At 34.9% G+C, this 16,046-nt stretch overlaps 1 long non-coding RNA gene and 2 pseudogenes across 1 annotated transcript; 1 reads left to right on the forward strand and 2 right to left on the reverse strand.

Annotated features, from left to right (window-relative positions):
* Positions 1–209: 209 nt before the first annotated feature.
* LOC137240325 (uncharacterized) lies at positions 210–3,400 on the forward strand. Its single transcript, XR_010949695.1, has 4 exons — positions 210–471; positions 2,537–2,722; positions 2,780–2,936; positions 2,999–3,400. It is a non-coding gene; the product is annotated as an uncharacterized lncRNA (long non-coding RNA).
* Positions 599–1,621, reverse strand: LOC137240032 (transcription termination factor 4, mitochondrial-like; annotated as a pseudogene).
* Positions 3,401–7,696: 4,296 nt separating the features above from the next.
* LOC137241752 (transcription termination factor 4, mitochondrial-like) lies at positions 7,697–8,613 on the reverse strand (annotated as a pseudogene).
* Positions 8,614–16,046: the final 7,433 nt, after the last annotated feature.

A 16,046-nucleotide genomic window follows, 5' to 3' on the forward strand; every position in this document is an offset into this window, starting at 1 on the left:
TGCTTGCCTTTTCTTACATGCTATGTACCCTCAATACGTCACAAAAATTTTATGCGAATCCACCATTTGTTATTTTCAGCTTGAAACGCAACAGCAGAGTAAGAAAAATTTATTTACAAATAATTTAGGATATAATAAAAACTAAATATAAATTAAGTGTTGTGTGCTCTACGGTATTTGCATTTATATTTTCCACAAAGGAACCAAAATCAAGTGATTTTTAATGGATGTAGGTTATTGCATTTTTGGTAGCATCTGCGTACAGTGAATAATTCAATTCGTGCATATAAAAAACGTTTATACATAAATTAATATGAGCTATGGAATTTTCAATGAAACTAGGTGCCGTACTATTGGTGTCCTGTGAAAATTATAGATGTAAATGGTGAAGAAAAAGAATTTCCATTGACAAAAAGTGATTTATCAACATATTTTCCCAATCGCTTAGCGCTGAGTTTTGAAGCAGAAGAGGTACGTCATTGCATTTTAGAGCACAAAACACAAAGTGATTTACTTGATCATAAAGAAGGTTTGGCATTGTAATATATTGAGGATCAAATTCGTAGACAATTGGACGTTACTAAACAAATTTGTGCAAATTGTTCGAATAAGAAATTCACATCGGAATTTTAAAACAATTGTTTTTTTTTTTTAATTAAATTAATATATGTAACATGTAACTAACAAAAATATCTACGAGCTTTTCAATGCTTTTTATACCCGCGTACTAGCTGCATATCCTCATCTTCGTATTCAGCAACCTGTTTTCGTTTCAATTCCCGTGCGTACAAGTCTTTAAATGCTTCAAATTCAGCAAGTGTAACATGGCACACCTTAGTTGCAAATGCATTGTCCGATTTATTGGTTATTTGATATAAAAGTGGATTCTTAGTTGGCTCATCTGGATCTACTTTAAGTGGTCTTGGTTTGAATAGACCCAGTCTTTCAAGAAAGACATGGCGGCAACGTATCTCCTCTAATGGCTTAGATAACGCTTCTGATTTTATTTTTTCAGGTATTTCCGCACGCATTACCTCTTTCAAGTACGTCACCTTTTCTTCGGCACGTCGCTCCGACTGTTCAAGTAAATCCGGACAATTCATTAACAATTTCCAAACATTTTTGCTAGTGCCAGCAAATGATTTCAAATAACCAATATGTTTACGTAAACGCATGTTTTCGTTCACGTCTAAAAGTTCTGGATATTTTGTTAGCAGTAAAAACATTAGCTTCTCGGTGAATTGAAAGCTGCGCCAAAATTCCATTGCATCAACTAGACGTTGTGTCGGACGTGCAAACACCTCCGGATTACCGGTTGGAATGCGCAGGAAATTGCTCGTATTGAGACCGTGATTCATGAGTGTTTCATGTGCATTACGCCATTGTGCCGGGACACTCTAGCCAACAAAGGATTCACTCTCACAGCTTCGTCTATGTGCGCTTGATCCAATGGTGTTTCATCATCGAGCACTGTGCTCACCGTACTTGGTGTTGATAGCTGTTGGTCATGTATGAACTAAATTAAAAATATTCATTAACTCATTAATTTTAATCTTACTTGCTGTCTTCTGTGAAGCAACGGCACATATTTATTGGAATTTGTTAAAAATTTCCGCAACATTACGAAAGCTATAGGAACCTCGGTTCAAAACAAATAGAACAGCAGATTGCGGTGATGTGATGCCGTACTGTAAATGGCCTCGTCAAAATGGCTGCGTCACAATCGGCGCTTTCAGGAAACTTGTGTTGAGCAACAATGCAAAGAGGATAAATAAAATAAGAGCCACCAGTCTGCTACGAGTGGCGAGTAACTCCCAGAAATCAAAAAATATATGCCGAATTTTTTCAAAGAGGGTCATTTTTGAATTGTCTCGCATTTATTCCTACAGTGTAGATACGTTATGCAACTGTGATTTTTGGAAAGAGAATTAATTAGTTAATTAAATACAGGCGGAAAAATAAACGCAAGTACCCCACGAAAATGGTTAGAAGACATTTTATGCACATCTCGCCCAAAAAAACAGCGACTTCCTCTTAGAAAACATTGAGCATACGTCTCTTCATAATTTACCTCTTTGCTTTGGCTTTTTACGTTTATCGCGTCACTAAAGCTGCAGACATTGGTGCTTTATCGGTAACCTTATAACAGCTGATTCGACCAACCTTATGAGAATCAATGCAATCAATTATTGGTGCCGCTAAGGTCGTAAACATATCGTAGCCAACCAATTGGTTTTTGGTTTACCGTCGTAACAATAAACAGCTGATTACGTTAGGGATACGACTACATCATCGATGTAGCACAACACAGCGCGTCCTTTCACTCCTCCTTAATACAACGAGTACCGTTTTGAATAATGCGGCTACTTCCGATACTACAAACAATATTACAGAAGCATATCGACCTGGAATTTAGATTGACTAAGATTGAAGAAAAGGTGCATAGTGAAATATTGAACTGTTATTTGTGAAACCCTAGTAATTGTAGCCGCAATACCTTGATTCTCTTTAATTATTATTTATGCTATAATTTCAGCTTCCAGAATTGGCAGAAGTCATGGCTCAACATTGGAAGAAAACGCACAAAATATTATGCCGTATCAGCGGAGAAATGGAAAATGATACTCACACCGAGCTCTCTATCGTTATGCCACTAACATCGCTGGATTCAGTTTATGACATTGAGAAAAAGTTGGACTCAGATGATTATCAAGAATCAATGGTATTTTTGAATATTTTTAATTGTATTTCATAACTTAAATTGGTGGTTTTCATTTAGAAATCATATATCTTTATGCTGAAAGATGCATCATCAGACATTATTGGAGTAATGAGAAAACTTTTCTCTGACAACGTTCTTTTCAATTTTAACTGGGACGGAGTACATGGCAAACGATCTTTATCTAAACTGAAACTCGTGAACAGCGTACTTTTTGGTAGTGTAATTTAAATTGTTTTAAAATGTCATTATTTTCATTGTCCATTCCTATTAATTTAGACGTTTTCAAACTGCAAGGCAGGATCGACTTCGAAGACAGCATGACACGGTGTTTAACGCTGAGCCACAACCGGCATAAACAAAGGCGGTATCTGAGCAATAAATCCAGCTCTGCAACAGCATAAGCCTACATACAACAAACGAACAAGACACACTGAAATAATCTTGATTAAAAACTATATAAGAACCTAATAATTCTAAGTTTTTTCCTACGTTCCTATTCTAAGGTTTTTATGCCTAATTAAAATAATATTCAACAATCGCCCAAAGTTTGCAGAGAATTTTAAAGCAATTTAATTGCAACGAATTTGTCAATAATTTTTAACCAAAAATTTATAAACTAGATGTATAAGAAATAAGTATTTTGAATATACATATTTGTGATGAACTTAACTGAAATAATTCTAAGTTTTTTCCTACGTTACTAATCTAAGCTTTTTATGCTCTAATTAAAATAATATTCAACAATCGCACAAAATTTGCAAAGATCTTTAAAGCAATCTAATTGCAACGAATTTGTCAATAATTTTTAACCAAAATTTATAAAATAGATGTATAACAAAAAATATTTTGAGATCGCGGGTTCGAATCGAGCTCAAGGCCTAACAATAATTTTTTATCATTATTATTGTTATGATAAATTTTTTCTTAATTGAAAAAATTTTTAAATTAGAATAGAAGAAAGAAAAAATTTTAGACAACTGCCAAAGCTCGTTGTATAGATCCATTTCGGGAACTGATAAATTCCTTCATCGGCAACGTTTAGGCGCCGCTGCTATAACCATTCAGCCACCACAGCGGTTTTTTGTTTGTCTTCATTAATCCTACTTCTATTCTGGTTCGTGCCAATTGATATTCACACCACTGCGACATCTGTTGCAGAATAGCTGTGAAAATTGGACTTGTCTGTTGGCAATGCTGCCATAGTGTCATATTTTATTGACACTTTTTTTCCCCGTGCTCTGGGATGTATTAACAATTTTTGTTGTTATATCGGCCTACTGATTTTAAGATCGCGGGTTCGAATCGAGCTCAAGGCCTAACAATAATTTGTTATCATTATTATTGTTATGATAAATTTTTTCTTAATTGAAAAAATTTTTAAATTAGAATAGAAGAAAGAAAAAAATTTTAGACAACTGCCAAAGCTCGTTGTATAGATCCATTTCGGGAACTGCTAAATTCCTTCATCGGCAACGTTTAGGCGCCGCTGCTATAACCATTCAGGCACCACAGCGGTTTTTTGTTTGTCTTCATTAATCCTACTTATATTCTGGTTCGTGCCAATTGATATTCACACCACTGCGACATCTGTTGCAGAATAGCTGTGAAAATTGGACTTGTTTGTTGGCAATGCTGCCATAGTGTCATATTTTATTGACACTTTTTTTCCCCGTGCTCTGGGATGTATTAACAATTTTTGTTGTTATATCGGCCTACTGATTTTAAGATCGCGGGTTCGAATCGAGCTCAAGGCCTAACAATAATTTTTTATCATTATTATTGTTATGATAAATTTTTTCTTAATTGAAAAAATTTTTAAATTAGAATAGAATAAAGAAAAAATTTTAGACAACTGCCAAAGCTCGTTGTATAGATCCATTTCGGGAACTGCTAAATTCCTTCATCGGCAACGTTTAGGCGCCGCTGCTATAACCATTCAGCCACCACAGCGGTTTTTTGTTTGTCTTCATTAATCCTACTTCTATTCTGGTTCGTGCCAATTGATATTCACACCACTGCGACATCTGTTGCAGAATAGCTGTGAAAATTGGACTTGTTTGTTGGCATTGCTGCCATAGTGTCATATTTTATTGACACTTTTTTTCCCCGTGCTCTGGGATGTATTAACAATTTTTGTTGTTATATCGGCCTACTGATTTTAAGATCGCGGGTTCGAATCGAGCTCAAGGCCTAACAATAATTTTTTATCATTATTATTGTTATGATACATTTTTTCTTAATTGAAAAAATTTTTAAATTAGAATAGAAGAAAGAAAAAATTTTAGACAACTGCCAAAGCTCGTTGTATAGATCCGTTTCGGGAACTGCTAAATTCCTTCATCAGCAACGTTTAGGCGCCGCTGCTATAACCATTCAGCCACCACAGCGGTTTTTTGTTTGTCTTCATTAATCCTACTTCTATTCTGGTTCGTGCCAATTGATATTCACACCACTGCGACATCTGTTGCAGAATAGCTGTGAAAATTGGACTTGTTTGTTGGCAATGCTGCCATAGTGTCATATTTTATTGACACTTTTTTTCCCCGTGCTCTGGGATGTATTAACAATTTTTGTTGTTATATCGGCCTACTGATTTTAAGATCGCGGGTTCGAATCGAGCTCAAGGCCTAACAATAATTTTTTATCATTATTATTGTTATGATAAATTTTTTCTTAATTGAAAAAATTTTTAAATTAGAACAGAAGAAAGAAAAAATTTTAGACAACTGCCAAAGCTCGTTGTATAGATCCATTTCGGGAACTGCTAAATTCCTTCATCGGCAACGTTTAGGCGCCGCTGCTATAACCATTCAGCCACCACAGCGGTTTTTTGTTTGTCTTCATTAATCCTACTTCTATTCTGGTTCGTGCCAATTGATATTCACACCACTGCGACATCTGTTGCAGAATAGCTGTGAAAATTGGACTTGTTTGTTGGCAATGCTGCCATAGTGTCATATTTTATTGACACTTTTTTTCCCCGTGCTCTGGGATGTATTAACAATTTTTGTTGTTATATCGGCCTACTGATTTTAAGATCGCGGGTTCGAATCGAGCTCAAGGCCTAACAATAATTTTTTTTTTTTTTATCATTATTATTGTTATGATAAAGTTTTTCTTAATTGAAAAAATTTTTAAATTAGAATAGAAGAAAGAAAAAATTTTAGACAACTGCCAAAGCTCGTTGTATAGATCCATTTCGGGAACTGCTAAATTCCTTCATCGGCAACGTTTAGGCGCCGCTGCTATAACCATTCAGCCACCACAGCGGTTTTTTGTTTGTCTTCATTAATCCTACTTCTATTCTGGTTCGTGCCAATTGATATTCACACCACTGCGACATCTGTTGCAGAATAGCTGTGAAAATTGGACTTGTTTGTTGGCAATGCTGCCATAGTGTCATATTTTATTGACACTTTTTTTCCCCGTGCTCTGGGATGTATTAACAATTTTTGTTGTTATATCGGCCTACTGATTTTAAGATCGCGGGTTCGAATCGAGCTCAAGGCCTAACAATAATTTTTTATCATTATTATTGTTATGATAAATTTTTTCTTAATTGAAAAAATTTTTTAATTAGAATAGAAGAAAGAAAAAATTTTAGACAACTGCCAAAGCTCGTTGTATAGATCCATTTCGGGAACTGCTAAATTCCTTCATCGGCAACGTTTAGGCGCCGCTGCTATAACCATTCAGCCACCACAGCGGTTTTTTGTTTGTCTTCATTAATCCTACTTCTATTCTGGTTCGTGCCGATTGATATTCACACCACTGCGACATCTGTTGCAGAATAGCTGTGAAAATTGGACTTGTTTGTTGGCAATGCTGCCATAGTGTCATATTTTATTGACACTTTTTTTCCCCGTGCTCTGGGATGTATTAACAATTTTTGTTGTTATATCGGCCTACTGATTTTAAGATCGCGGGTTGGAATCGAGCTCAAGGCCTAACAATAATTTTTTATCATTATTATTGTTATGATAAATTTTTTCTTAATTGAAAAAATTTTTAAATTAGAATAGAAGAAAGAAAAAATTTTAGACAACTGCCAAAGCTCGTTGTATAGATCCATTTCGGGAAGATAGTATAGATCCATTTTGGGAATTGGCACGAACCAGAATAGAAGTAGGATTAATGAAGACAAACAAAAAACCGCTGTGGTGGCTGAATGGTTATAGCAGGCGACCAACAACAAAATATCCCACATTGTTCCACAATTATTAGTATGGCAGAATGAGATGGCCTAATTGAAATGCCCGATACATATATGCTTGCCTTTTCTTACATGCTATGTACCCTCAAATACATCACAAAAATTTTATGCGAATCCACCATTTGTTATTTTCAGCTTGAAACGCAACAGCAGAGTAAGAAAAATTTATTTACAAATAATTTAGGATATAATAAAAACTAAATTTAAATTAAGTGTTGTGTGCTCTACGGTATTTGCATTTATATTTTCCACAAAGGAACCAAAATCAAGTGATTTTTAATGGATGTAGGTTATTGCATTTTTGGTAGCATCTGCGTACAGTGAATAATTCAATTCGTGCATATAAAAAACGTTTATACATAAATTAATATGAGCTATGGAATTTTCAATGAAACTAGGTGCCGCACTATTGGTGTCCTGTGAAAATTATAGATGTAAATGGTGAAGAAAAAGAATTTCCATTGACAAAAAGTGATTTATCAACATATTTTCCCAATCGCTTAGCGCTGAGTTTTGAAGCAGAAGAGGTACGTCATTGCATTTTAGAGCACAAAACACAAATTGATTTACTTGATCATAAAGAAAGTTTGGCATTGTAATATATTGAGGATCAAATTCGTAGACAATTGGGCGTTACTAAACAAATTTGTGCAAATTGTTCGAATAAGAAATTCACATCGGAATTTTAAAACAATTGTTTTTTTTTTTTTAATTAAATTAATATATGTAACATGTAACTAACAAAAATATCTACGAGCTTTTCAATGCTTTTTATACCCGCGTACTAGCTGCATATCCTCATCTTCGTATTCAGCAACCTGTTTTCGTTTCAATTCCCGTGCGTACAAGTCTTTAAATGCTTCAAATTCAGCAAGTGTAACATGGCACACCTTAGTTGCAAATGCATTGTCCGATTTATTGGTTATTTGATATAAAAGTGGATTCTTAGTTGGCTCATCTGGATCTACTTTAAGTGGTTTTGGTTTGAATAGACCCAGTCTTTCAAGAAAGACATGGCGGCAACGTATCTCCTCTAATGGCTTAGATAACGCTTCTGATTTTATTTTTTCAGGTATTTCCGCACGCATTACCTCTTTCAAGTACGTCACCTTTTCTTCGGCACGTCGCTCCGACTGTTCAAGTAAATCCGGACAATTTATTAACAATTTCCAAACATTTTTGCTAGTGCCAGCAAATGATTTCAAATAACCAATATGTTTACGTAAACGCATGTTTTCGTTCACGTCTAAAAGTTCTGGATATTTTGTTAGCAGTAAAAACATTAGCTTCTCGGTGAATTGAAAGCTGCGCCAAAATTCCATTGCATCAACTAGACGTTGTGTCGGACGTGCAAACACCTCCGGATTACCGGTTGGAATGCGCAGGAAATTGCTCGTATTGAGACCGTGATTCATGAGTGTTTCATGTGCATTACGCCATTGTGCCGGGACACTCTAGCCAACAAAGGATTCACTCTCACAGCTTCGTCTATGTGCGCTTGATCCAATGGTGTTTCATCATCGAGCACTGTGCTCACCGTACTTGGTGTTGATAGCTGTTGGTCATGTATGAACTAAATTAAAAATATTCATTAACTCATTAATTTTAATCTTACTTGCTGTCTTCTGTGAAGCAACGGCACATATTTATTGGAATTTGTTAAAAATTTCCGCAACATTACGAAAGCTATAGGAACCTCGGTTCAAAACAAATAGAACAGCAGATTGCGGTGATGTGATGCCGTACTGTAAATGGCCTCGTCAAAATGGCTGCGTCACAATCGGCGCTTTCAGGAAACTTGTGTTGAGCAACAATGCAAAGAGGATAAATAAAATAAGAGCCACCAGTCTGCTACGAGTGGCGAGTAACTCCCAGAAATCAAAAAATATATGCCGAATTTTTTCAAAGAGGGACATTTTTGAATTGTCTCGCATTTATTCCTACAGTGTAGATACTTTATGCAACTGTGATTTTTGGAAAGAGAATTAATTAGTTAATTAAATACAGGCGGAAAAATAAACGCAAGTACCCCACGAAAATGGTTAGAAGACATTTTATGCACATCTCGCCCAAAAAAACAGCGACTTCCTCTTAGAAAACATTGAGCATACGTCTCTTCATAATTTATCCTCTTTGCTTTGGCTTTTTACGTTTATCGCGTCACTAAAGCTGCAGACATTGGTGCTTTATCGGTAACCTTATAACAGCTGATTCGACCAACCTTATGAGAATCAATGCAATCAATTATTGGTGCCGCTAAGGTCGTAAACATATCGTAGCCAACCAATTGGTTTTTGGTTTACCGTCGTAACAATAAACAGCTGATTACGTTAGGGATACGACTACATCATCGATGTAGCACAACACAGCGCGTCCTTTCACTCCTCCTTAATACAACGAGTACCGTTTTGAATAATGCGGCTACTTCCGATACTACAAACAATATTACAGAAGCATATCGACCTGGAATTTAGATTGACTAAGATTGAAGAAAAGGTGCATAGTGAAATATTGAACTGTTATTTGTGAAACCCTAGTAATTGTAGCCGCAATACCTTGATTCTCTTTAATTATTATTTATGCTATAATTTCAGCTTCCAGAATTGGCAGAAGTCATGGCTCAACATTGGAAGAAAACGCACAAAATATTATGCCGTATCAGCGGAGAAATGGAAAATGATACTCACACCGAGCTCTCTATCGTTATGCCACTAACATCGCTGGATTCAGTTTATGACATTGAGAAAAAGTTGGACTCAGATGCTTATCAAGAATCAATGGTATTTTTGAATATTTTTAATTGTATTTCATAACTTAAATTGGTGGTTTTCATTTAGAAATCATATATCTTTATGCTGAAAGATGCATCATCAGACATTATTGGAGTAATGAGAAAACTTTTCTCTGACAACGTTCTTTTCAATTTTAACTGGGACGGAGTACATGGCAAACGATCTTTATCTAAACTGAAATTCGTGAACAGCGTACTTTTTGGTAGTGTAATTTAAATTGTTTTAAAATGTCATTATTTTCATTGTCCATTCCTATTAATTTAGACGTTTTCAAACTGCAAGGCAGGATCGACTTCGAAGACAGCATGAGACGGTGTTTAACGCTGAGCCACAACCGGCATAAACAAAGGCGGTATCTGAGCAATAAATCCAGCTCTGCAACAGCATAAGCCTACATACAACAAACGAACAAGACACACTGAAATAATCTTGATTAAAAACTATATAAGAACATAATAATTCTAAGTTTTTTCCTACGTTCCTATTCTAAGGTTTTTATGCCTAATTAAAATAATATTCAACAATCGCCCAAAGTTTGCAGAGAATTTTAAAGCAATTTAATTGCAACGAGTTTGTCAATAATTTTTAACCAAAAATTTATAAACTAGATGTATAAGAAATAAGTATTTTGAATATACATATTTGTGATGAACTTAACTGAAATAATTCTAAGTTTTTTCCTACGTTACTAATCTAAGCTTTTTATGCTCTAATTAAAATAATATTCAACAATCGCACAAAATTTGCAAAGATCTTTAAAGCAATCTAATTGCAACGAATTTGTCAATAATTTTTAACCAAAATTTATAAAATAGATGTATAACAAAAAATATTTTGAGATCGCGGGTTCGAATCGAGCTCAAGGCCTAACAATAATTTTTTATCATTATTATTGTTATGATAAATTTTTTCTTAATTGAAAAAATTTTTAAATTAGAATAGAAGAAAGAAAAAATTTTAGACAACTGCCAAAGCTCGTTGTATAGATCCATTTCGGGAACTGCTAAATTCCTTCATCGGCAACGTTTAGGCGCCGCTGCTATAACCATTCAGCCACCACAGCGGTTTTTTGTTTGTCTTCATTAATCCTACTTCTATTCTGGTTCGTGCCAATTGATATTCACACCACTGCGACATCTGTTGCAGAATAGCTGTGAAAATTGGACTTGTTTGTTGGCAATGCTGCCATAGTGTCATATTTTATTGACACTTTTTTCCCCCGTGCTCTGGGATGTATTAACAATTTTTGTTGTTATATCGGCCTACTGATTTTAAGATCGCGGGTTCGAATCGAGCTCAAAGCCTAACAATAATTTTTTATCATTATTATTGTTATGATAAATTTTTTCTTAATTGAAAAAATTTTTAAATTAGAATAGAAGAAAGAAAAAATTTTTAGACAACTGCCAAAGCTCGTTGTATAGATCCATTTCGGGAACTGCTAAATTCCTTCATCGGCAACGTTTAGGCGCCGCTGCTATAACCATTCAGCCACCACAGCGGTTTTTTGTTTGTCTTCATTAATCCTACTTCTATTCTGGTTCGTGCCAATTGATATTCACACCACTGCGACATCTGTTGCAGAATAGCTGTGAAAATTGGACTTGTTTGTTGGCAATGCTGCCATAGTGTCATATTTTATTGACACTTTTTTTCCCCGTGGTCTGGGATGTATTAACAATTTTTGTTGTTATATCGGCCTACTGATTTTAAGATCGCGGGTTCGAATCGAGCTCAAGGCCTAACAATAATTTTTTATCATTATTATTGTTATGATAAATTTTTTCTTAATTGAAAAAATTTTTAAATTAGAATAGAATAAAGAAAAAATTTTAGACAACTGCCAAAGCTCGTTGTATAGATCCATTTCGGGAACTGCTAAATTCCTTCATCGGCAACGTTTAGGCGCCGCTGCTATAACCATTCAGCCACCACAGCGGTTTTTTGTTTGTCTTCATTAATCCTACTTCTATTCTGGTTCGTGCCAATTGATATTCACACCACTGCGACATCTGTTGCAGAATAGCTGTGAAAATTGGACTTGTTTGTTGGCAATGCTGCCATAGTGTCATATTTTATTGACACTTTTTTTCCCCGTGCTCTGGGATGTATTAACAATTTTTGTTGTTATATCGGCCTACTGATTTTAAGATCGCGGGTTCGAATCGAGCTCAAGGCCTAACAATAATTTTTTATCATTATTATTGTTATGATACATTTTTTCTTAATTGAAAAAATTTTTAAATTAGAATAGAAAAAGAAAAAATTTTAGACAACTGCCAAAGCTCGTTGTATAGATCCATTTCGGGAACTGCTAAATTCCTTCATCGGCAACGTTTAGGCGCCGCTGCTATAACCATTCAGCCACCACAGCGGTTTTTTGTTTGTCTTCATTAATCCTACTTCTATTCTGGTTCGTGCCAATTGATATTCACACCACTGCGACATCTGTTGCAGAATAGCTGTGAAAATTGGACTTGTTTGTTGGCAATGCTGCCATAGTGTCATATTTTATTGACACTTTTTTTCCCCGTGCTCTGGGATGTATTAACAATTTTTGTTGTTATATCGGCCTACTGATTTTAAGATCGCGGGTTCGAATCGAGCTCAAGGCCTAACAATAATTTTTTATCATTATTATTGTTATGATAAATTTTTTCTTAATTGAAAAAATTTTTAAATTAGAATAGAAGAAAGAAAAAATTTTAGACAACTGCCAAAGCTCGTTGTATAGATCCATTTCGGGAACTGCTAAATTCCTTCATCGGCAACGTTTAGGCGCCGCTGCTATAACCATTCAGCCACCACAGCGGTTTTTTGTTTGTCTTCATTAATCCTACTTCTATTCTGGTTCGTGCCAATTGATATTCACACCACTGCGACATCTGTTGCAGAATAGCTGTGAAAATTGGACTTGTTTGTTGGCAATGCTGCCATAGTGTCATATTTTATTGACACTTTTTTTCCCCGTGCTCTGGGATGTATTAACAATTTTTGTTGTTATATCGGCCTACTGATTTTAAGATCGCGGGTTCGAATCGAGCTCAAGGCCTAACAATAATTTTTTATCATTATTATTGTTATGATAAATTTTTTCTTAATTGAAAAAATTTTTAAATTAGAATAGAAGGAAGAAAAAATTTTAGACAACTGCCAAAGCTCGTTGTATAGATCCATTTCGGGAAGATAGTATAGATCCATTTTGGGAATTGGCACGAACCAGAATAGAAGTAGGATTAATGAAGACAAACAAAAAACCGCTGTGGTGGCTGAATGGTTATAGCAGCGGCGCCTGAACGTTGCCGATGAAGGAATTTAGCAGTTCCCGAAATGGATCTATACAACGAGCTTTGGCAGTTGTCTAAAATTTTTTCTTTCTTCTATTCTAATTTAAACATTTTTTCAATTAAGAAAAAATTTATCATAACAATAATAATGATAAAAAATTATTGTTAGGCCTTGAGCTCGATTCGAACCCGCGATCTTAAAATCAGTAGGCCGATATAACAACAAAAATTGTTAATACATCCCAGAGCACGGGAAAAAAGTGTCAATAAAATATGACACTATGGCAGCATTGCCAACAAACAAGTCCAATTTTCACAGCTATTCTGCAACAGATGTCGCAGTGGTGTGAATATCAATTGGCACGAACCAGAATAGAAGTAGGATTAATGAAGACAAACAAAAAACCGCTGTGGTGGCTGAATGGTTATAGCAGCGGCGCCTAAACGTTGCCGATGAAGGAATTTAGCAGTTCCCGAAATGGATCTATACAACGAGCTTTGGCAGTTGTCTAAAATTTTTTCTTTCTTCTATTCTAATTTAAAAATTTTTTCAATTAAGAAAAAATTTATCATAACAATAATAATGATAAAAAATTATTGTTAGGCCTTGAGCTCGATTCGAACGCGTGATCTTAAAATCAGTAGGCCGATATAACAACAAAAATTGTTAATACATCCCAGAGCACGGGGAAAAAAAGTGTCAATAAAATATGACACTATGGCAGCATTGCCAACAAACAAGTCCAATTTTCACAGCTATTCTGCAACAGATGTCGCAGTGGTGTGAATATCAATTGGCACGAACCAGAATAGAAGTAGGATTAATGAAGACAAACAAAAAACCGCTGTGGTGGCTGAATGGTTATAGCAGCGGCGCCTAAACGTTGCCGATGAAGGAATTTAGCAGTTCCCGAAATGGATCTATACAACGAGCTTTGGCAGTTGTCTAAAATTGTTTCTTTCTTCTATTCTAATTTAAAAATTTTTTCAATTAAGAAAAAATTTATCATAACAATAATAATGATAAAAAATTATTGTTAGGCCTTGAGCTCGATTCGAACCCGCGATCTTAAAATCAGTAGGCCGATATAACAACAAAAATTGTTAATACATCCCAGAGCACGGGGAAAAAAGTGTCAATAAAATATGACACTATGGCAGCATTGCCAACAAACAAGTCCAATTTTCACAGCTATTCTGCAACAGATGTCGCAGTGGTGTGAATATCAATTGGCACGAACCAGAATAGAAGTAAGATTAATGAAGACAAACAAAAAACCGCTGTGGTGGCTGAATGGTTATAGCAGCGGCGCCTAAACGTTGCCGATGAAGGAATTTAGCAGTTCCCGAAATGGATCTATACAACGAGCTTTGGCAGTTGTCTAAAATTTTTTCTTTCTTCTATTCTAATTTAAAAATTTTTTCAATTAAGAAAAAATTTATCATAACAATAATAATGATAAAAAATTATTGTTAGGCCTTGAGCTCGATTCGAACCCGCGATCTTAAAATCAGTAGGCCGATATAACAACAAAAATTGTTAATACATCCCAGAGCACGGGGAAAAAAAGTGTCAATAAAATATGACACTATGGCAGCATTGCCAACAAACAAGTCCAATTTTCACAGCTATTCTGCAACAGATGTCGCAGTGGTGTGAATATCAATTGGCACGAACCAGAATAGAAGTAGGATTAATGAAGACAAACAAAAAACCGCTGTGGTGGCTGAATGGTTATAGCAGCGGCGCCTAAACGTTGCCGATGAAGGAATTTAGCAGTTCCCGAAATGGATCTATACAACGAGCTTTGGCAGTTGTCTAAAATTTTTTCTTTCTTCTATTCTAATTTAAAAATTTTTTCAATTAAGAAAAAGTTTATCATAACAATAATAATGATAAAAAATTATTGTTAGGCCTTGAGCTCGATTCGAACCCGCGATCTTAAAATCAGTAGGCCGATATAACAACAAAAATTGTTAATACATCCCAGAGCACGGGGAAAAAAAGTGTCAATAAAATATGACACTATGGCAGCATTGCCAACAAACAAGTCCAATTTTCACAGCTATTCTGCAACAGATGTCGCAGTGGTGTGAATATCAATTGGCACGAACCAGAATAGAAGTAGGATTAATGAAGACAAACAAAAAACCGCTGTGGTGGCTGAATGGTTATAGCAGCGGCGCCTAAACGTTGCCGATGAAGGAATTTAGCAGTTCCCGAAATGGATCTATACAACGAGCTTTGGCAGTTGTCTAAAATTTTTTCTTTCTTCTATTCTAATTTAAAAATTTTTTCAATTAAGAAAAAATTTATCATAACAATAATAATGATAAAAAATTATTGTTAGGCCTTGAGCTCGATTCGAGCCCGCGATCTTAAAATCAGTAGGCCGATATAACAACAAAAATTGTTAAAAATATTTTGAATATAAATGATTGCTGATGAATTTAACTGACAGTACCAATACCATCAACTAAATAGTCCTTATAAATATTGTAATCACATAATTCAAAACAAAAAATTACTATGAGTACCTACGTTTATTATTGCAAAATCACGAAGAAAAAAAATTGCATGAAGTACATTCAATCTAAAATTATTCCACTGAATGCATATATCGCATTTTAAGCTAAAAAATGTGAAAACTTAAAAAAAATTCAGATCGGTACTTAAGTGTAAATCGATCCATGAAAGCATCGTGAAATAACTTTTTTTTGGTATTTAACGTTATCGTTTAGCCTGGTTTTGTTACCCATTTTGTTATTTTCGTGGTATAAATCAACATTCAACACAAAGTTACTCTGATTATGAGTTGAAATACTTTAAGGGTTAGGTTGCGATATGTAAAATTACATATTTTTGTACACAGTTCTAAAATGTAAAGGAAAAAAATGTATATTTGTGTATTAATTAAATTATTCAAAACATATTGTTATATTAATGATATAGAGAAGCGCCAACACGAATGCAAGTGGTTTCAAACCACTGGTAGGCAATTCACCACTTTAACTGTCAGAAAAAATTTTAA

This window comes from Eurosta solidaginis, chromosome 2 (assembly GCF_040869045.1).
Source record: "Eurosta solidaginis isolate ZX-2024a chromosome 2, ASM4086904v1, whole genome shotgun sequence".
Lineage (NCBI taxonomy): Eukaryota > Metazoa > Arthropoda > Insecta > Diptera > Tephritidae > Eurosta > Eurosta solidaginis.